The sequence below is a fragment of the Hyla sarda genome, chromosome 6, assembly GCF_029499605.1.
Source record: "Hyla sarda isolate aHylSar1 chromosome 6, aHylSar1.hap1, whole genome shotgun sequence".
Taxonomy (NCBI): domain Eukaryota; kingdom Metazoa; phylum Chordata; class Amphibia; order Anura; family Hylidae; genus Hyla; species Hyla sarda.
The window spans coordinates 152,329,774-152,352,859 of NC_079194.1; the positions used below are offsets into that span (position 1 = coordinate 152,329,774).

General features: G+C 41.1%; 1 protein-coding gene across 15 annotated transcripts in view; it reads left to right on the forward strand.

Moving 5' to 3' along the window:
* Positions 1-23,086, forward strand: part of ZNF469 (zinc finger protein 469) — a 607,005-nt gene that overhangs the window by 542,094 nt on the left and 41,825 nt on the right. For 8 of the 15 annotated variants that reach the window (XM_056525555.1, XM_056525560.1, XM_056525558.1 and 5 more), the window contains one exon: positions 5,115-5,253. The exons of 2 other annotated variants lie outside the window; for them this stretch is intronic. The gene's annotated coding sequence lies outside the window, so the exon portion shown is untranslated. The remainder of the gene's footprint in view (positions 1-5,114; positions 5,254-23,086) is intronic. 5 more of the 15 variants (XM_056525563.1, XM_056525564.1, XM_056525565.1 and 2 more) reach the window with 2 other exon arrangements.

Here is a 23,086-nt window from a genome sequence, read left to right on the forward strand (position 1 = left end):
TAAGCAAAGATTTTTGAGGGGTCAAAAAAGACCCGATCAGCCAATGAAAGAGCATATACACGTTTGTTGACTGATCAATGGCCTTAGTAAACAGGAAAATGTCAGTCTGTTTGACTGATAATAACACTGGGCACTATGAAACTCTTTTTGTGCAAAATATAAATCCAAAAACCACTGTCAAACACTAAAGGCCAAAAACTGAAAAATTTTAAGGAGGAGGAGTTTAAAAAGTAAAAGATTATTTGGTAGAGAGTAAATAAATTGCAGCCTGTGTATTACTGTAAAAACACGTGTCTGTGGCAGCGACTGGGTGCTCTGCACACAGAGTGCCCTGTGTGGGTTGACAGTGATGGGAAGTTGTGGTGTAAAGTGATCCCATCATCCTGAACACAGATCCTTTCAGACGAGCCTTAAGCCCCCTCCACCCTTCCTCTGTCCCTCCAAAAGGAGCAGACAGGTAATGATGGAACCATAAACCAATAGATTTAGCAGATGTGGACAATGCAAGCACATAGCTCTGATGACACTACAAATATAGAAGCTGTAAATCTACTCATCACGGTGTAAGATTACATTACTCTCAGTTTGCTTTTTAACTTTAAAAGGAACTATAGTGTAAATATACAGTAGAAACTCTTTCCGATAATCGTTTTCTGTAAAAGCTCCTTATAGTAAGAAAGATGAAAATAATTGTCACCAAGTCACCAAACATGTAACACAATTAACAAGAGGCATTTTTTTCTGCTGATATAAAAATCCTGAATGCAATATTTTCCAGTGTATCTTGTCCTGGGATATAATAGCACAGTAGACTACACTGTTCCCTACACAGGTATACAAAAAAGTATACTGAATTCCATTGAAGGTATATATGGGAATGCACTCTTGACCTAATGCACCAAAGTACGCTCTTACTGTGATGTGAACAGAGCCTAAGCTAAATGTGTCATGTATCATAGGTACATTTGATGAAAAAGCTACAGAAGTTAAAGCCATCCTACAGAAATATTGGGATATACTTAAAACAGATGTCATGTTACAGGACATTATTACGGAGACACCGCAGATTACATACAAATGCAGAAAAAAATCTCAGTGACAAACTAGTAAGAAGCAACTTTGAATCAGAGAGACAAAAAGGATGGCTAACGGATAGACCCAAGGGGATGTTCCCATGCAGCAAGTGTACTATGTGCCAATACGTGAAAAAGGGAAATACCTTTGCTAGTGTGGTTACAAAACAGCAATATCAATTATATCATTTTGCCAACTGTGAAACAAAAGGAGTCATTTATTTACTAACATGCACATGTCCCTGCAACTATGTGGGCAAAACGTTTAGACCCTTCAGGAAGCGATGCAGGAGCACATAGGAGATATTGTGTATATGAGGGACACACCAGTAGCCATTCACTTTGCAGCGCATCATGAAAGGGATGTAAAATGCCTTCAAGCACAGATCATAGAGGTAATACCCCCCAAAAAAGTGGTGGTGACTGGGATAAATCCCTTCTACAAAGGGAAGCCTCCTGGGCATATACATTAGAATCCGTGAAACCAGGGGGTCTAAATGACTTTATATCATATGCCTGCTTCATTGAATGAATGAATGAACCCATATCACATGTTTGAAGCAAAATATAACAAATGTCTGCTTTGCTGAATATAATTACATATAGAGGCAAATCAATATACAAAAACAATACAGCTATGTGGATTTTACGAAACAAATAGCACTAACTGAACTTCCTTAAAATAGTGAATACTGAAAATAGCTTAACAGGTCCGGAATTGGAAGTGTTAATAATCTTTGACGGAGCGCACCTGGGTGAAACGCAAGCCCACAAGGTGTAAACGAAAAAGTGGAGCTCAGAACGAGGCTTGAACAGCATACCTGAGCAGCATAGAGACACTCCCCTCCCCATCTTACCTGGGAAGATAGGTTATGATCAAATGGAGCGCCACAGGAACTTAGCTGATGTTGGAATCTCTGATTGGACCAGCCAGGTCACATGAATATGAGGGAGGAGGAGCTATGGATATAAAACACAGTGGGACGCTAGCAAGGGTGTACAGCCGCCATCAGTGCTGCACACAAGGAAAAGACATTATGGATGCCACAACTAGATCCCTGAAGAATCATATTTGAGGAAATGCGTAGGATCGGCAACCTGGATGAAACGCACCATAGCTACCAGAATAAGATAAGTGACAATAGTGCAATAACTTGATATCTATCATCATCACTATGTATAAAAACTATTTACTACATGCTACATGGAGGACAAGTGATTTTGCACTTATTGACAAAAAGCTGCTGATAACTGGACATTGCCCTATACATTGTGTAACTGTTTATCAGGTGTGTAGGAACATTGGAGGGCACGAAGCGCTTTCATATACGTGGCAACTTAGCAGGTAGCTGATGGTGGCCAAACACTATTGGTTTTATGCTATATTTACGGAGTGTGTTATAACGTAATAATATTAACGAATAAAAGTGAAGTTTTAAGGTTCCCTACTCACATCAATTCCATATATATATATATATATATATATATATATATATATATATATTGCCATATTAGCTCCTGGGGTGACTGGTCACAGATTCACAATTGTTGTGGTAAAAAGACTATGGTGCATGAGGCCATTTATGAAAGACTATTTTTACAGCCTTGGTTAAAATCAGTCTGTGTTTAATATGTCCCCCTCCAACGCTGACAAAGCTTCTCAGAAGTTAAAACCTGGAGGGAAATTAATATATATTTACAATAGCTTTTTCATCTTTGCTCAAGTATGTCATTTGTACATTTTTGCTTCTGAAAGGAAAGCATATAGTCAGAAAGTAAGATACCTAACATAAGGCAACCACACCATTACATGAATATTGGTATTATACTGTGGTCAGGAATAGGGTTACAAAAAGCTTCTCATACTGCTGGCTTCACCATAACAGCCATGATCTTGTGGGTGTCCAAGAGCAAAGGACAGTCAGTGTTGGTGATGGGAAGCCATACCGGTTATATAAATGTGGTTTGGTGCCCTACTGCCAAGTCTACCGTGGCTTTTAACCTCTGGCTCTTGAGGGAATAGCTATGAGTTTAAGAATGTAGAATTTGTATAGTATGCTCATAATGTTTTCCTTCATTTATACTGGTCCCAGTGGCAGCATTTTATGTAGCTGTTGCATGCCATCTGTGATTTAAAATAGATTATTTTCTCTTTATTTAATGTGGGGGAAGGCTTGTTTTAATATATGGCTTTCTATTTGCAATAATTAAATTCATTGCCATTTCCCCTTTGATCCACAATCTCTGGTCTCCATATTTGAGATAAAAGCAAGATGTCTGCAAAGTACGCCTAGTAGTAATATTTTCGAGAGAGTAGAAAGGATGGGTCACTCACCAGGATACCGTATCTAAAGGAACTTCTACTTTAATACATCTCATAGACGTAAGGAGGTGCAGACAGGTGGGGAGATGGGCGGTGAGATGCAAGTTACACGAGGCAACGTCCATTTAGTTCTGGCATGAAACTTCTTCCGGCCTCTTCTGGAAGTCTTTATGGGACGTTGAGAACCACAGCCTGGGTAAGCAGACATAAGCCCTGTGCATATAGCTCTTCTGGGGTGCTGATGAGTTGTATCTGTAGTGTACAGCGAGTGGTGCCTGGCGTGTTCCTTTGAATAGATACACCTAGTAATATACTTACATTATACTATCTTTCCGTAAAAAAACAAAGTGTACCCACATAATAAAACACTGGAACCGTCGCATTGCTGCAGATGCTGTGATCAATATTGATCACAGCATCTGAGGGGTTAATGGCAGACATCAGCGCAATCACTGATGTCCGCCATTATCTGTAGGTCCCTGGCTGGTGATAGCTCCTGCATTCGCTTCATAGCCATAGCGGGACACTGGTGTCCAGGGCATACCTTACGCCGGTCGTCCTCTGGGGGTAATGTAATGGCTGCAGAAAGAAAAATTCTACTATGGTTGAATGGACATTGGTCAGAACAGCCACACATTTTACCTACAGAATTGCAGCCACAAACACTCTTAATGTTGTGGATTTGTGATTAAATCCACTATGTTCTGTGTATAGGGTGAGATCCACAGTAAATCTGCAGTTGTTGCTGCTATTTTGTGACAGGTATGTATGAACAAATTCCATTGCTTGTGTAATCATCCTAATGGGGTGTGTTCAATCTGAGCATCTAGGGAAGCAAGAGCTGTAAATACGGCCCTGCACATGTAAATGCCACTATTCTGGGTAAAGCCTTCTCCACACACACGTTTTGTGGTGTTTTAAAAAGTTATTTTTTTTTGTTGGTGCTTTGTAATGTAGTTTTTGTAACTTTCCAAAAATAGTGTGTGTAAAATGTAAAACAATAAAAAAACTAAACTTTTGTTTAATAGATATTTCAAGAGTTTTGATTGGTCGAGGTCTGGGTATGAGACTCCCACCAATCGCTAGAACGAGTGGAAGGAAGCACTGTTTTAAAGGGGTACTCCGCCCCTAGACATCTTATCCCCTATCCAAATGATAGGGGATAAGATGCCAGATCAAGGGGGTCCCCCTGCTGGGGATCCCCGGGATATCGGCTGCAGCACCCACCTCAACGGCTTCCGGCAACACTGGAGGCTTCAGATCCACGCGAGCGGAAGAGCGTGACGTCACACCCCGTCCCCTCAATGCAAGTCTATGGAAGGGGGCGTGATGTCCCAACTCTGCCCCCCAGTCTTTCCTTTGGATAGGGGATAAGATGTCTAGGGGCGGAGTACCCCTTTAAGTACCTTTCTCCCCATTGTCTCCTTGCTGCAGAAGACAGTTTCCATAGAAGTCATGAATCCTTCTAGATGGGCTTTGCCCCACTTGTTCAAGCGCTCAAAAGCGAGTGGTTTCAGCACCTAAACCCCGACCCATCAAAACTTTTGGCATATCTCTATGACATGTTAAAAAATGTTCTTCAAATGACTCTGACACTGAGTATTTGTGGGTTTTTTGGTGCATTTTCTCATTTAAAGTTTTATCACGTCATTTAATGATTTCCATTGAAGAATGCACTAATAGGTACACTATTTTACACACTTTTTTTTTTTTTTAAGCAGGGAACAAAACCCATGGAGGTCTATGGAGGAAAACATCACAAGCTGGGTGAAAAATCGCTATAGCAGCAGCATGCTACCTTCTCAAAAACACCAGTCAAACGAGAAAACAAATTCCACAAAATAAAGAGCATTGTAGGTATAGCATTTTATTTTTGCCTATTGACTTCCAACTAACACCTGGTCACAGCTTTTCCCAAAAGAAAGTAATGTGTTTTAGTGGCATCTTTCTGCAAAAACGCCATGTGTGAAACCACCCTAAAGCTAGGAGAAGATTATGCATTCCTTAGCAGAAGGAATTACAGTACATAGGAAACAATGGTGCAAAGTGGGTATTAATAATGGTGATATAGGCAAGATAAGAGCAGTGCAATGTCCTATCAGTCTTTCATAAGGTTTCACAGAGCTCCAATAGATACCATATAATAATGGCTGAACAAATGGCGGACACATCAGCTGTATACAACAGTTGTGTACTCCAGCTGTGCAAACTAAAAAGTACAGTCTTTCCTGACCTCCCCTAAGGTCAGAGATCACATGCTTGTCCAGGCTTTGGTTATTGATGTTTGCTTTATTGCACAGTAACATAGAATTTGACACCAGTTAAATAAATTTCTACTAATCTATTCTGACAGACCCACCTACTTCAGGCATAATGTTAATAAATCATTGGTCTTCTATTTTCTTTCTTTTTAATTGAATGCAATTTTGATTGCCATCAATTAACCCAAGCATTTTGCTGTCAAGACTGTGTTCACACGCTGCGTTTTTGATGCGCTTCATCAACTGCTGCAAATTGCTGCAAAATAGAGCTTCATTTGTCATGACCTCGCCTAATTCACAGCAGAATTGTATAAAAGAAATGAAAAATGCTAATCCTAAGGATAGGGGATAAGTTTGAGATCGCGGGGGGTTCGACCGCTGGGGCCCCCTGCGATCTCTCTGTACGGGGGCCAGGCTCTCCGGCCAGATAGCGGCCGACACGCCCCCTCAATACATATCTATGGCAGAGCCGGAGATTGCCGGAGATTGCCGAAGGCAGCGCTTCGGCTCTACCATAGAGTTGTATTGAGGGGGCATGTCGACCGTCGCTCCGTGCAGAGGTCGACACGCCCCCTTCCCACGGGCTTTCGGGGCTCCGTACAGGAGATCGCAGGGGGCCCCAGCAGTCGGACCCCCCGTGATCTCAAACTTATCCCCTATCCTGATAAGTTGTTCACCACTGGGTCACCACTGGACTACTCCTTTAAAAGGGGAACTCTGGTTTTAAAAAAAAATGTATCCCCTAGTCACAGTATAGGGAATACGGGTCTGACCACTGTGATCTCCTGCATGGTAGCCCAGCTCTTGTCGTGCATGGAGCGGGGGTTGACACGCTTCCTCTATGCATCTCTATGGGAGAACTGGAGATACACAAGCGCTTTACCCAGAGTACCCCTTTAAGCTGGTCACAGACAGGCAAGAACAGCTTTCAACCCTACAAACAGCTGCTGCATAACTATAATATTACTCACTAAGAGGAACCATAGATGCAGATGGGTTGAAATCCAAATTTCTCAATGCCTTTTTCTGCTGAAAGCAAAATGTTGGAGAACAATCTGCAAGTTACCATAGAACTGAGAATGTCGGCAAAGACAAAAATCTTATATTTATGAATGGCTTAGGTTGAATTTCCAAAGATTATTATTATTTTATCTAGATTAGCACGTTAACACACCATCAATATCAGATCAGTGAGGACTTACTCCTGGCACCACAACCATTTCAGTTTGCTGATTGGAAGAGATGCCAGAAGTTGGACCTCAACCAATCCGTTATTTATGTCCCATCCTAAGAATAGGCCATCAATTTTGTAGTTCCAGAAAACCTCTTAAAATGCAAAACTTCGGCTGCTTCTAGTGATCAATAGGGGGAGCTCAAGAGTTTACTGCATAAGGTTTATGCATCAAATGCAATAATATTAGAGTCTGTAGTAATGATGATCGACAGTAATAGGATTTTTATCATTGACTCTATCTATGCACAGGAATTGGAGGTCTGACGATTATATAGATGTATTATAAGAATAGCACAAAATGTTGGATTCAAATTAGTAATTTACTCACTGCCCCAAAAATATGCTCAATTTGCTTTAGTAGTATGCCACGAGGCCTATGATGCCATAGACTCTTCCTGCTCCAGTGAGGTCTTCACCCCCTTTCTTATAAAGTTAGTATATTAGATTACTTCATATTAGATTACTTCATTTTCAAACTGTCAATGTGAAAAACGTTTGATATGACAAAGAGATATATCAAAAGTTTTGATCAGTTAGGTTCTGAGTGCTCTAGATTCTAACACAGTGGTTCTTAAAGGGTACCTCTCATCAAATAAACTTTTGATATATTTTAGATTAATGAATGTTGAATAACTTTTCAATACCATGTTAATGAAAAATATGCTTCTTTCTATTGTATTTTTCCCGATCAGTCCCGTCAGCAAGCATTTCTGACTCATGCTGGAGTCCTAAACACTCAGAGCTGCCAGCCTGCTTTGTTCACAGCCAAACAGGCTGTGAACAAAGCAGGCTGGCAGCTCTGAGTGTTCTCCTTTGTGAACAAAGCAGACTGGCAGCTCGTAGTGTTTAGGACTCCAGCATGAGTCTGAAATGCTTGCTGCCAGGACTGGTAGGGAGACCCCTAGTGGTCATTTCTTCAAAGTGGAAAATTAAATAGAAAGAAGCATATTTTTTAATAACATGCAATTGTAAAGTTATTCTGCATACATTAATCTATAATATATCAAAAGTTTTTTTGATGAGAGGTACCCTTTAACCTTGTTGGAGGTACTGAACCCAACCAATTCATATGCACATTCAACCAACCCCTCTTAATTGGAAAAATAAAATAAGATTTTTTCAAATTCAAAACATAGGAGGTATATATTTATACATAGGTGCACAAAATGAACAAAACTATTAAAGAACAAAACCATTAAAACACATTAGGCGCAGGCAGTGTTCCCCCACACATTAGGCACAGGCAGTGTTCCACCACACATTAGGCGCAGGCAGTGTTCCCCCACACATTAGGCGCAGGCAGTGTTCCCCCACACATTAGGCGCAGGCAGTGTTCCCCCACACATTAGCGCAGGCAGTGTTCCCCCACACATTAGGCGCAGGCAGTGTTCCACCACACATTAGGCGCAGGCAGTGTTCCACCACACATTAGGCGCAGGCAGTGTTCCCCTACACACTAGGTGCAGGCAGTGTTCCCCCACACATTAGGCGCAGGCAGTGTTCCACCACACATTAGGCGCAGGCAGTGTTCCCCCACACATTAGGTGCAGGCAGTGTTCCCCCACACATTAGGCGCAGGCAGTGTTCCCCCACATTAGGCAGGCAGTGTTCCCCCACATTAGGCAGGCAGTGTTCCCCCACATTATGTAGGCCAGTGGTCTTCAACCTGCGGACCTCCAGATGTTGCAAAATTACAACTCCCAGCAGTCCGGGCATGCTGGGAGTTGTAGTTTTGCAACATCTGGAGGTCCACAGGTTGAAGACCACTAATGTAGGCAGTGTTCCCCCACAGACATACAGCCTCCAGCCATATACAGTGTATGGCTGGAGGCTGTATGCCTGTGTACTGCCCACTTCAGTGCTCCGGCTATAGCAGTAGGTCTCGGGACCGGTGGTTGGAGCACCAATGATGACGTGCCGCTGGTCACTTACCAAGCTGGCCAGCGCACGTCTTCCTCCTTCTCTATCCTCCGGTCCTCAGCGCCTTCATTTCCATGGGCGCACACATGGGACGTCAGTGACGTCCCGGCGTGCACTATGTCCCGGCGGCCCTGCGTTTTTAAACTTAACGCGGGGCCACATGGAGTCAATAGTGATGGGGGGTATTGCCCCGTCGCTACAGGACGGGCAAACACCGGCTCTGCTCGGGGCCCCAAGCAATTGCTTGGTTTGCCTGTCCTGTTGCGACCTCCCCCGCCGAACCCCCGGTACTGACTCACTGAAGCCCTGGGGTTCGATCGAACCCAGGTTAAGAACCACTGTTCTAACAGATCACTAGACCGAGCCAGCAGAAGTGCACACCTAGCATGTTCTCTCTTGACTGTGTCACTTGACTGAGATGGTCTCATAATGTCAATCTATGGGACAGTCTCGCTTATATTGACACAAATGTGCTCATTCCAGTGATTCGTACACTCAGACTCCAAAATGGTAGACACATTTGACATGTTCCTAGGACAATGAAGAAAGATCTCCTATGAGATCGTAACACTTCGCTCAGCCATGTTAGATGCACAGACTGACCAGGTGAGCAAAATCCCAGAAGTCTTCCAAATGTTTGAACAGAATATATCCAGCATCCACTTTGTCTTTTCTAGATTAAATTCTAATTTACACAGTACAATAACAATGGTTCAATGCTTTACGTGTGAGGGTCTTTGTAGATGCTGGACCTATTGGCCCTGATTTACTAAGAATGTTGTGTAGGTTTCTTTGTGGGTTTTAATTCCCTACAATTTATTTTCCATGGTATTTACTAAGGTTTCCCTACAGTTTCCACTTTCCCTACACTTTGCTTTTTTACACATGTTCTGATCTGTCTGGTTTTCCTCAGCTCAAATCCACCACATTTTCTGTGGAAACTTTAGTAAGTATGTTGGGATTTTGTGAAAATGTCGGGAACACGCCCTTTTCTGTGACCACGCCCCCTTTTCCCGACGGCCACGCCCCCTTTTTGGTTTTCTTAGCTAAATGGAGAGTTAGTTGGGATTTTTCATTTCAGGCGCAATTTCAGGCGCAGACAGAATTTCAGGTGCAAATTCTGGCGCAGACAGAATTTCAGGCACAATGCGCCCGAAAATGGCGCACGACCCGACATAACATGTCGGGTTTGCAATAGTAAATGAGGGCCATTATGTTCTTAGGACATGTGAAAAGTTTTTTAAGAGTGACAGGTACACTTTATTTTTGAATGCAAAGATAATACAGTTGAGATCTTTGACCTGAACAAAATATCGACTCCGTATTGCACCAGTTTTGTGACTTTTATTTTAATGACTTAATTTACAGCTTGTTAAATTTACAAAAAAATCAAATAAAAGACTACCCATCAGTGCTCCCTTGGCATCTAATCTTTATAGAATTTGGCTACCTGACAAATGGGAATTATACACAAAATATACAGGTATTCAATGACAGTGTCACTGTGTCAATCTAGTGATGTTTTCTTTAACTCTTTTCCTGCTGAGATTTCCAGTCTGGATGTTCTTTTCACACTATCCAAGACCTGTCAGTGTCTTTTCCTAGCCACATCCACATAACAAGGTGTGTGTGTTTTTCTTTAAGGGAGGGACTCCTTTCAATTAATAGAGGCTGTTTTTTAAAGAAGACCTTGTTGGATAAATAGACACTAAATGGAACGGCCAGACAGGAGCCGGCTTCAAATCTCTCACTGCAAGCTGTGAAAATTGGCAACAAGGTCCGTTTTCCAGAGCTTGCCTGGAGTGAGTGTCTGTCTGACATCTGTGGGTTTCTTAACCCCTACTTTACTACACCTTACCTACAATATCATAAGGGTTAAACATAAATATGATCAGGCAGTGCCAGAGCTATGTTAATTCATGTATAACTAAATTTACAGGGCCCTGCATGTTAAATTATATGTTAAACTTTTCAAAAAGGTAGAGTAGCCAAAGAACTGAGCACTACACTGCAAATTACCCTAGCACTCTGTAAAGAAGGGGCTGGCTACATGTTCTGTATCGTGAAGACACAAAGTGTATAATACATGCATTTTACCTGTAGAATATATATAGAGATGAGCGAACTTACAGTAAATTCGATTCGTCTCGAACTTCTCGGCTCGGCAGTTGATGACTTTTCCTGCGTAAATTAGTTCAGCTTTCAGGTGCTCCGGTGGGCTGGAAAAGGTGGATACAGTCCTAGGAAAGAGTCTCCTAGGATTGTATCCACCTTTTCCAGCCCACCGGAGCACCGGAAAGCTGAACTACTTTATGCAGTAAAAGTCATCAACTGCCGAGCCAAGAAGTTCGTGACAAATCAAATTTATTGTAAGTTCGTTTATCTCTGAATATATACAATTGAAGCAGGGTGCACAATTATTATGGATTTGGGAGTGTCAGCAACAGTAGCAGCTTTATGGAGTCGAATACAACTGTCCAGTAGGAACAATAGACTACTCCTTCTAGGCAGACACATTTGATGAGATTTTTTAAAACCTGTGCAGAGGAAAATTCTATCAGATTGTTTCTATTATTTTTCAGAGGCCTTTTTTTTTTTTTTAAATGAAAGAAGCTATCTGATAGGTTGCTACAGGCAACTTGTCAACTTTTCTTTCTGCACAGATTTTGGTTAATCTTCCCAATTCTCCATATATAGTTACTTCTGAGGACTGTGATTAGCACAGGAAGAGGAAGTTACATAAAAGAGATTACTGATTGGCTGTTATCATAATCGTACTGGAAGGCCCCATTTGTGTGGACCCACTGTGCCACAGGTGGCAGGCAGGCAGAAGGGGCAGACTTATAGCTATGTTTATTAGCAGAGCTAGTACTGTGACAAATGGTTAGCCTAGTTGGGTACATGTGCTGGCTGGTTAGGACAAGCTGCAAGCCGACAGGAACCATGGTAGACAGTCCAAGGTTATTAACAGGAGAGGTCAAGTTCGAGGGGATGACACAGAGGCAAAGACCAGTAGACTGGCAGGGATCAGGAACATAGGATCGACAAACAGACAGACCGACCAACCTTAACAGTACTGAATACACAACCTTGCTGAGGCCTGGAACAGCAGGTGTGGCAGACTTATACATGCCGAGTCTGGCCGGATTGGCCAGATGAAGCACTAGACAGTGCGAAACTGAGCTTGTTGCCTATCTGTACTCCCCCTGGTGTTTGTCTCTCTCCCCAGTATCTATTGTGAGTATATTGAATAAAGAAATCCTGTAGACAAGAGTTGGTGAGTGGCCGGCTTTCATTCTTCTATGATTGATGAAAAAATTAAACAGAGCTTATAGCATGCAGTGACCTGCCTGGGAAAGGACCCTAAGGCTGCATTCACACAATAGTATTTCATTCTCATTTTACAGCTTTTGGTCAGAATGTTTAGCCAAACCAGGAGCAGGTCCAAAACACAGAAAAAGGTGCATATCTTTCAAATATATTTGTTTTTCTCTGTGTAGGTTCCACTTCTGGTTTTGGCTGAAATGACAACCAAATTTCTGAGCAAAATACTTTTTGTGAATCCAGCCTAATTTAAATGGTGGCCAGCTTAAAATGAATGTATCTATATAATTTATTTTTCTTAATTAGAACCAGATGATAAAACATGTCCTTTTTTTCTAATCTGTTTCTATTTTCTGATTGTAACTGTATTTATTTAAAAAAAAAAAATTGTACAATATTGTGGGGGCTGCCATCTTGCCTGAGCATTTTTTAACAGCATTTAGAGAAATACTTTTAGCAAACCCCATGGACCCATGAATGGCATAATCTGTGACCTTAGCAAAAGTCCTTCCATAGGGAGGGGTAGACTGAGCTGTGAGTCCATTTTGGCCTTAAAGGTGTTATCCAGGGAAAAAACTTTTTTTTATATAACAGAAAGTTAACAGAAAGTTAAACAGATGTGTAAATTACTTCTATTAAAAATCTAAATCCTTTCAGTACTTATGAGCTTCTGAAGTTAAGGTTGTTCTTTTCTGTCTAAGTCCTCTCCGATGACACCTGTCTCGGGAAAAGCCCAGTTTAGAAGCAAATCCCCATAGCAAACCTCTTCTAAACTGGGCATTTCCCGAGACAGGTGTCATCAGAGAGCACTTAGACAGAAAAGAACAACCTTAACTTCAGAAGCTCATAAGTACTGAAAGGATTTAGATTTTTTAATAGAAGTAAAGTACAAATCTTTTTAACTTTCTGGAGCCAGTTGATATATATAAAAACGTTTTTTTCCTGGAATACCCCTTTAAGGACACAGACAATTTAATTTATGCATTTTCATTTTTTTCTACCTTGCCTTCGAAGAGCCATAACTCTTTTATATTTCCATCTTCAGACCCATACGATGGCTTTTTTTGGCTTGACTAATTGTACTTTATAATAACATCACTTATTGTATGGTAAAACTGGAGAAATATTATTTGGGTGGAAAAATTGAAAGGAAAACTGCAATTTAGCACATTTTGGAGGGTTTCATTTTTACGCTGTACACTTAAGATTGAAAAGAACATGCTTTCTTTATTTTGTAGGTCAATACGATTAAAGTTATACCCATGTTTACATGCGTTTCTTTAATTGTACTGCTTTTATAAAAACACAAACTTTTTTTTTTTTTACAAGATAACTATGCCTAAGATTGCCCTCATTTGACCACCTATAACTTTGTTATTTTTCCGTATACAGGGTTGAATGAGTGCTAACATTTTGCACTGTGATCTGTAGTTTTTTTTTAGTACTACTTTTGCATATATGTCACTTTTCAATCGCTGTTTATTACATTATTTTGAATGTGATGTGACCATAAAGCAGCAATTTTGGACTTTTTTTTTTTTTTTTTTTACATCTATGCCATTCACCATACAGAATCATTAATGTTAAAGGGGTTATCTACCATAAGGTGATTTTAGTACGTACCTGACAGACAGCAATGGACATGCTCAGGAAGGATCTGCGCTTGTCTTGGGGGTAAATGGCTATGTTATGAGATTACCATAACACTGTGGCTAGCTTTTTGTGAACTTGTATTTCCTTTTTGACTTTTCTTTTTTTGATTACAAATCCCACAATTCCTTTTTCCTCTCTCCCACACATCAGCCACCCCACCCATTGAAAGACCTGTGGTTTTCAATCAGGGTGCCTACAGCTATTGCATTAGTTGCAGATTGATCTCTCTCCCACCAAGCGATCACTCCACCCATTGAAGCAGACAGGCTCCCTGTCATCAGCTGACTTGTGAGTCAGGTCTCGGCCGCATTGCAACCTGGGAAAAATCTGAGACAACAGTAATTTTGTATGCTGATAAAAATAAATATTGGAGTGAAAATCACAGAAGAATTGTGAGAAAACCGTCACACACAGGTACAGACACTATATTATGAACTACACTAACTTTACAGCCCCTGTAGCATAGTCAAATAAAATAAAAATCCTGGAAAACCCTTTAAAAAAAATTATCCCATGACAAGGCTCTAGCATGTAAAGCTGAGCTGTCAACCATCCTTTAAAAAGGTTGGGCTTATGGACATCATTGCAGAGCAAGCAGAGGTGCTGTAAGAGAGGGCAGTAGCCTGTGTCATCAGAACTAAAGAGAAATTAGAAAAAAGTGAATTAGAAAAGATTATTCATGTCAGCAAAAAAAGTATTATCAGAGTTTGCGACATATAAATCAGATTTATGGCCCTCCCGGACCTTGATAACTGTCACTATAGAAAAGAAGAAAGAAAAGCACACGAGTATGTACATAAAGGTCAAGGTCAAGAGGTAAGAATAGGTTTCATATATAGTTTCATGATGCCAGAAATTTCAGTTCTTCTATGCGGTTTTATCTCATGTCTGAGATTTGTATTTGCTATGAAGTAAAAAGCTAAAATAACTTCTTCTGTGGTGATTCCATAATTTTTGCCAGTGGTTGTAATAATTCAAATATTGTTGAAGTTAGAATGCTCTTGAATACATTTTTTGTCATCCTAAAATTATTTATCATTGAAACATAGAGCCATGTTTAACATTCTTATAGGCCGGGAGGATTACACATTGTTGACCTCCTGTCACCCGCAGTGCTTTGTCCAGCTGATGCACTACTACTCCCAGCCAGCAGTGAACAAACCTATAAAAGCTATTACATTACAATACCTAGCAAGCTGAGCAAAGCAGTGGGCTAACCTGTATTTTAACATAAATACACATTGAAAGCACTATGAAAGTTTCCATTGTGAACAAGGCCTGACACCCCTCCTGTCCTTAACCCCTTCTCTCTTTGGCGATTTTTCTTTGGCTTGTTCTTTGCACCAACAATTTTACTTTGTAATACCATTAATAATTTCACTACAAAATCTACGGCAAAACCAGAAAAAAAATTATTGGTGGGGCAAAATAAAATAAAGAAAGCCATTTTGTAATTTTTTTGCAGCTTCCGTTTCTACGCAGTGCAGTTTTCGGTAAAAATTGTTCCTTATATTTATTTTGTAGGTCCATATGGTCACTAGGATACCCAATTTATATAGGTTTGATTTTATTTTACTAGTAAAGAAAAATGATAAATACATGCACCAAAATTAATACGTGGAAAAATTTCCTCTTCTGACCCCTATAACTTTTTTATTTTTCTGTATAAGGGGCGGTACGAGGACTAATTTTTTGCCATGATCTGAAGTTTTTATTGGTTCCATTTTTGTTTTGATCTGACTTTTTGATCACTTTTTATTCATTGTTTTATGGTTTAGAAAGTGACCAAAAATATGCTATTTTGGCCAGTGACCTTGCAGTTTAATTAACAATATATTTTTAAAGTTCGTACATTTACGCACACGGCGATACCACATATGTTTATTTTTATCTAAACAGGTTTTTTTTTTAAATGGGAAAAGGGGGGGGGTGATTCAAATTTTTATTAGAGAAGGGGATAAATCACATTTATGAACTTTTTTTTACACCGTTTTTTATGCAATGATATAGCCTCCATAGGGGGCTATAACATTGCATACACTGATCACTTACACTGTTCACTGCTATGCCATAGCATATCATTGATCAGTGTTTCTTCCGCTTGACTGCTCATGCCTGGATCTCAGGCACAGAGCAGTCATTCGGCGATCAGACAGCAAGGAGGTAGGTAAGGATCCTCCTCGCATCCTGCAAGCTGTTTGGGACACCGCAATTTCACCGCGGCAGTCCCGAACAGCACCACTGTGCTAACCGGCAATGTTTACTTTAGTTTTAAATGTGGCGATCAAGTTCGGCAATGTCCGGAATTAGCCATGGGTCCTGGCTGCTTATAGCAACCGGGACCCAACAGGTATGATGCGCGCTCACCTGCTGAGCACGCATCATACCTCGGGAGCCACAAATGGATGTTAATGAATGTGCATTTGCCTTAAGGGTTTAAAAAAAATTTAAAAAGTTCTGTATCATAGCTTTCACCTTGCTCACATTGTGTGAGCTCCCGGCAGGAGAAAGTGGGCATTCCCCAGCAGGCGCAACATCAGTGAAGCCTGCGAGAGCTGTGCCTCGCAATGCTCTGTATGTACTTCCTGAGTTTGGTCTCCTGCCAGGCCGGGAGGAGACCAAACTAACTGTTTGACTTGTGGCAAGGAACAGAACAGAGCCACCTAGTGGCCTTTTTTTCAATCACATTAAAAACATATAAAGGTTGAGAATTTTAACAGCAAGTAAATAGCCAAGTGTCTTAAAATTACATAAGGAACAATATATTAAAAGTTTTGTGTGGTGACAGGTACTCTTTAAAGTGCAACTGTCATGAAAAATATGCTTTATACTTTCAGAATCAGCTTTATAATCCATCAGGGAGTCAGGCTGACAGTCGGGGAGTCCGCTCTGCTCCAGGCTGCACCGCCTCTTTTTGCCTACTTCGCCCTGTTGATTGACAGGCAGGGCTCATGCGCAGCGGAGCTAAACAGGGCCACTGCAAGCAGATGAGCCCTGCCTGTCAATCAACTGCACGACATAGGCAAAAAGAGGCTGCGCAGCCTGGAGCAGAGCAGACCCCAGGCTCGGCCTCCACGACTGTCAGCCTGACTCCCTGATGGATTATAAAGCTGCATGCTGTAAGTATAAAGCAGCCTAACAGACTTCTAAAGGTATGTCTAGAATTTGCTTATAAAGCCCTAGTGCACAGTGTGTGCAGCTTCACAAGCATATTCTTCATGACAGTTGCGCTTTAAGGACTTATGGTTTTTTCATTTATGCATTCAATTTTTTCCTCCTCACCTTCTAAAAAATATAACGCTTTAAATTTTCCACCTACAGAGATATATGAGGGCTTTATTTTATGCGCCACAACTTTTACTTTGAAATTACATCAATTGTTTCACCACAAAAACTACGATGAAACAAAAAAAAAATTATATGTGGGACAAAATTGGAAAAAAAACACCATTTTGTAACTTTTGGGGGCTTCCGTTTCTCTGCTGTACACTTTTCGGTAAAAATGACACTATCTTTATTCTGTAGGTCCATACAATTAAAATGATACCCAACTTATATACAGTCATGGCCGTAAATGTTGGCACCCCTGAAATTTTTCAAGAAAATGAAGTATTTCTCACAGAAAAGGATTGCAGTAACACATGTTTTGCTATACACATGTTTATTCCCTTTGTGTGTATTGGAACTAAACCAAAAAAGGGAGGAAAAAAAGCAAATTGGACATAATGTCACACCAAACTCCAAAAATGGGCTGGACAAAATTATTGGTACCCTTAACTTAATGGTTGCACACCCTTTAGAAAAATAACTGAAATCAGTCGCTTTCCATAACCATCAATAAGCTTCTTACACCTCTCAGCCGGAATGTTGGACCACTCTTCCTTTGCAAACTGCTCCAGGTCTCTCTTATTGGAAGGGTGCCTTTTCCCAACAGCAATTTTAAGATCTCTCCACAGGTGTTCAATGGGATTTAGATGTGGACTCATTGCTGGCCACTTCAGAACTCTCCAGCGCTTTGTTGCCATCCATTTCTGGGTGCTTTTTGACTTATGTTTGGGGTCATTGTCCTGCTGGAAGACACAGGATCTTGGACGCAAACCCAGATTTCTGACACTGGGATGTACAGTGCGATCAAAAATCCATTGATAATCCTCAGATTTCATAATACCTTGCACACATTCAAGGCACCCCCAAAACATAATTTAGCCTCCACCATATTTCACTGTAGGTACTGTGTTCTTTTCTTTGTAGGCCTCATTCCGTTTTCGGTAAATAGTAGAATGATGTGCTTTACCACAAAACTCTATATTGGTCTCATCTGTCCACAAGATGTTTTCCCAGAAGGATTTTGGCATACTCAAGTTCATTTTGGCAAAATTTAGTCTTGCTTTTTTATGTCTCTGTGTCAGCAGGGGGGTCCTCCTGGGTTGCCTGTCATAGCATTTCATTTAAATGTTGATGGATGGTTTGCTCTGACACTAATGCTCCCTGAGCCAGCAGGACATCTTGAATATCTTTGGAACTTGTTTGGGGCTGCTTATCCACCATCCGATCTAGATCTCTAGAGATGGACTTGTAACCTTGAGACTGTTGATATTTTGCACAATTTTGGTTCTCAAGTCCTCAGACAGTTCTCTTCTCTTTCTGTTGTTCATGCTTAATGTGGCATACAGACACACAATGCAAATACTAAGTGAACTTCTCTCCTTTTTATCAGCTTTCACGTGTGATTTTTATATTGCCCACACCTGTTACTTGCCCCAGGCGAGTTTAAAGAAGCATCACATGCTTGGAACAATCTTATTTTTCCACAAATTTGAAACAGTGCCAATAATTTTGGTGTGACATTATGTCCAATTTGCTTTTTTCCTTCCTTTTTTGGTTTAGTTGCAATACACACAAAGGGAATAAACATGTGTGTAGCAAAACATGCTACAAAACAGAAAAGGTTACTGCAATCCTTTTCTGTGAGAAATACATGTATACGTGTAAATACGTGAAATAATATGTGAGAATAAATTTACGGCCATGACTGTAGGTTTAATTTAGTTTTACTTCTTTTTGTACAAAAAGTTGTAAGTTTAAAATTGTCCTCTTCTGATCCCTATAATGTTAAATTTATGATTATCTGTAGTTGTTATTGGTACTATTCTTGTTTAAATGGGACTTCTTTATGGTGGCAGGCTCAGTGCTGACTATGTGCATGATAGTTTGCTTTTGGTTTAGTCGTTCTTATGCTTTTAAATATGTCCTCCTAGATCTACAATGAAAAAATGGTCTCCCTCAACACCGTCTTGCTTGCAAAATTCCAACATGACGGAGCTCTACATTACAAATGTTGTATTGCCTGTACCAGCAGCGCAAAACAATGACAAATTTCCTAATGCAGCAGACAATTTTTGGAGCCAGTGTGACTTGCAGCTGAGGCATTGGTAGTAAATCAGAGATACCTGTCTCAGGCCTTTCAAAGAAGCAACAAGATTTTTCAGCAAACACAACAGTGGAATTAGTGTTGTTATACCACTGATATTCCTTCTGGATGAAATGCTCACTGTGGTGATTGAGGAAGGAGGGATGGAGTAAGATTCCCATCTGGCTGGCAGCAGTTTGGATGGTTTTCTTAAAGAGAAGTTAGTTGAGGAAGTGGGACCTGAGAAGGATTTGAAGATAAATTCTGTTGAATGGATTGGGGACAAGGAACCTACCCAATGGGATAGTGATTATGCCAGCACTACCCCTGTAACAGGCAGGAGTAGCAGCAGCAGCATCTTCATGTTGGAGTACATTATGACAAAGTCTTTACATCCGTTGTTCCACCTTGACCTACATCTTCACCAAATGGATGTACACCACCACTTGAACAATCAGGTTGATGCATACCTAAGCGGTGCCCTTTCTCTGACAGACTCCATGAGCCCAGACTCCATGTACTTTTGGGTTCATTAGATCAGAACTTGCCAAGTTTGGGTGTCCTGTCTTGTTTATCCTCCAGGGAGAGTGTCCGATCTGGAAAGCGGACTTGTCACCCCTTAGCGAACAAGATTACTAACAGTGGAAAATCTCACGTTTGTTAAAATGAAGCAGGCATGTATCAGTTAGGAATTTAAAGGGGTTCTCCAGTGCTTAGACATCTTATCCCTTACCAAAGGATAGGGGATAAGATGCCTGATTGCGGGAGTCCCGCTGCTGGGGTCCCCCGGGATCTTGCATGCGGCACTCCGTTTGTAATCAGTCCCTGGAGCGTGTTCGCTCCGGGTCTGATTACCGGCGACTACAGGGCTGACGGCGTGTGACATCACACCTCCGCCCCCGTGTGACGTCACGCTCCGCCCCTCAATGCAAGCCTACGGGAGGGGGCGTGATAGCTGTCACGCCCCCTCCCATAGACTTGCATTGAGGGACGGAGCGTGAGGTCACATGGGGGCGGAGGCGTGACGCCACACGCCGCCGGCCCTGTGATCTACAGTAATCAGACCCGGAGCGAACACGCTCCGGGGACTGATTACAAACGGGGTGCCGCGTGCAAGATCACGGGGGACCCCAGCAGCGGGACTCCTGCGATCAGGCATCTTATCCCCTATCCTTTGGATAGGGGATAAGATGTCTAAGCACCAGAGAACCCCTTTAAACCTCCTGCGCCAGATGCAACTGATTAGACAGTACTACCACTACCCTTGCATTCCACTGGCTGCTACAACTTCCACTAGTCCACCACTGGCTGCTGTATACTGCCTACTACATTTCCACCAGTCCACCACTTCCTTGTATCTGCTAACGACTATGACTCCCACCAGTCCACCACTGCCTGTTGTCTACTGGCTACTATAAAATCCACCACTGCATGCTGTATGCTGGATACTTCAATTCCCACCAGTCTATCACTGCGTGCTCTCCGCTGGCTACAACTACTACCAGTTCACTATCACCCTTGCTGCACTACTACCAGCCAGGTCTACATATACACAATCCATGATCTACAGAAAAGGGATATTTTTTCAGCTTGCCATACAAAAGCAATTTTTTCTTCACTATTTTGGAACACCAAACCTGTTGCAACTCCCAAAAGGGAGAATTCTTGGAACACTTGGAAAAATCAATTGCATCTTCACTTATTCAGCTTATTTTATTGCCAGTTCATAGAAAACCTATTTAAACTTTTTTTGAAATGTTCAGCAAGCTGGCGACGATAAAATGCAACATATCTATTAGCAGCATTCAGCTTCAATAACTATGGGTATAGTATAGTTATAACTAAAAATAACACATTAGAGCTACATTGTCTCCCTCTTCAGGAAATCCCAATAATTACAGCATTACTGAATCAAAATTAGCTTTTACTATCTAAGAGTTACCTTTTCTGAAGTAACTATTCTAGATGGATGTTTACTGTCACACTTCACGCTTGCAATGAATAACGTAAAGTTTTGTTTGGTTATGTTTTTTATTGCAATTCTTTTTCTCTGGTTTTATCGGTTTACATAGGTATTCTGTACTTTTTAGCCATTCACATGTCATCCCTGCACAACCCCCCCTTCAGGGAAACTAAAGGAACAGTCAGTGACCTCTTGCTGCCCCTGTCACATACAGCCCTGTCCTTACTAGTGTTGGGTGCGAATATTCGCATTTCAAATTTTTATCGCGGATATCACAAATTCGCGAATTCACGAATATTGCGTATATATTCGCTATATATTCGAAATTACGAATATTCACTTTTTTCCGCATATTCGCATATGTGAATATTCGCATATTCCTTCTTTTCACTTATGGGCCAATTAGAATGATGCAAATACACTTGTCAGAGGTTCTCAACAAAATCCCTAGTAACCAATAGTAAAGTTGGCCACTCCCTCACTGTTTTCTTCCTCGAATACACGAATATGCCCATATGCGAATATATCGAATACGCGAAATTCGTGAATATAAGACGAATATTCGTCTATATATTTGCGAAATATCGCAAATTCGAATATGGGCAATGCTGCTCATCACTAGTCTTTACCACATCAAGACATAAGTGAACAGAATAGCACACTCCTCTCCTGAAATACCCTTTGCTTCTGAAAAGTGTTACTCCTTCCGCTTAGTCTGGGATTTCTTATTTGTCCCCATTTCCTCTCTTTGCCTGATTTTAATGCACTCGCTATGTAAAAGTTACTAGTTCCAATTTATGCTAAATGAAACATATACCAGCATAAAGCAGATCAAATTTGGTCAAAAGTAGTCTGTTTGGTGTACTAAAGGCATATACTTGAATACAGTTTTACGGTATTCAGGCGTATACACATGGCATACGTAAGATTTTAGATTAGAGTGAACTGTAACCATTAAAGCAAGAGTTACAGAACAGTTGCAGGAATACCAGTAGTTGTTATACACTACAGTAGGGGTCTCCAACCTGCGGACCTCCAGATGTTGCAAAACTACAACTCCCAGCATGCCCGGACAGCCAACGGCTGTCCGGGCATGCTGGGAGTTGTAGTTTTGCAACATCTGGAGGTCCACAGGTTGGAAACCACTCCTCTACAGGCTTGTTTTAGACTAATATTGCTGTTTCCTCATTGTTTTACCTATAATCTTTCATGGAGCATTTAAAGGGTACCTCTCATGAAATAAACTTTTGATATATTTAAGATTAATGAATGTTGAATAACTTTCCAATAGCATGTTAATATGCTTCTTTCTATTGTATTTTTCCCGATCAGTCCCGTCAGCAAGCATTTCTGACTCATGCTGGAGTCCTAAACACTCAGAGCTGCCAGCCTGCTTTGTTCACAGCCAAACAGGCTGTGAACAAAGCAGGCTGGCAGCTCTGAGTGTTCTCCTTTGTGAACAAAGCAGACTGGCAGCTCGTAGTGTTTAGGACTCCAGCATGAGTCTGAAATGCTTGCTGCCAGGACTGGTAGGGAGACCCCTAGTGGTCATTTCTTCAAAGTGGAAAATTAAATAGAAAGAAGCATATTTTTTAATAACATGCTATTGTAAAGTTATTCTGCATACATTAATCTATAATATATCAAAAGTTTTTTTGATGAGAGGTACCATTTAAAAGTGTCATCGGGCAAAAAAAAAAACTGTAAAAATGTTTTCCATCAAAGCCGCTCTGATGCTTGAGTGACTTTGTGATTTATTATCACTATATATGTATCCCCCCCCCCCCCCATATCACTTACACTGAATATCAGTCCACATGCGATGCAATGTACTGTGTGGCTTTTCAATCAGTATGGATCTTAATGTTCCATTCCACTACTCTTTACAGGCTAAACCTGCACAGAGGATGCATTCTTCTACTGAG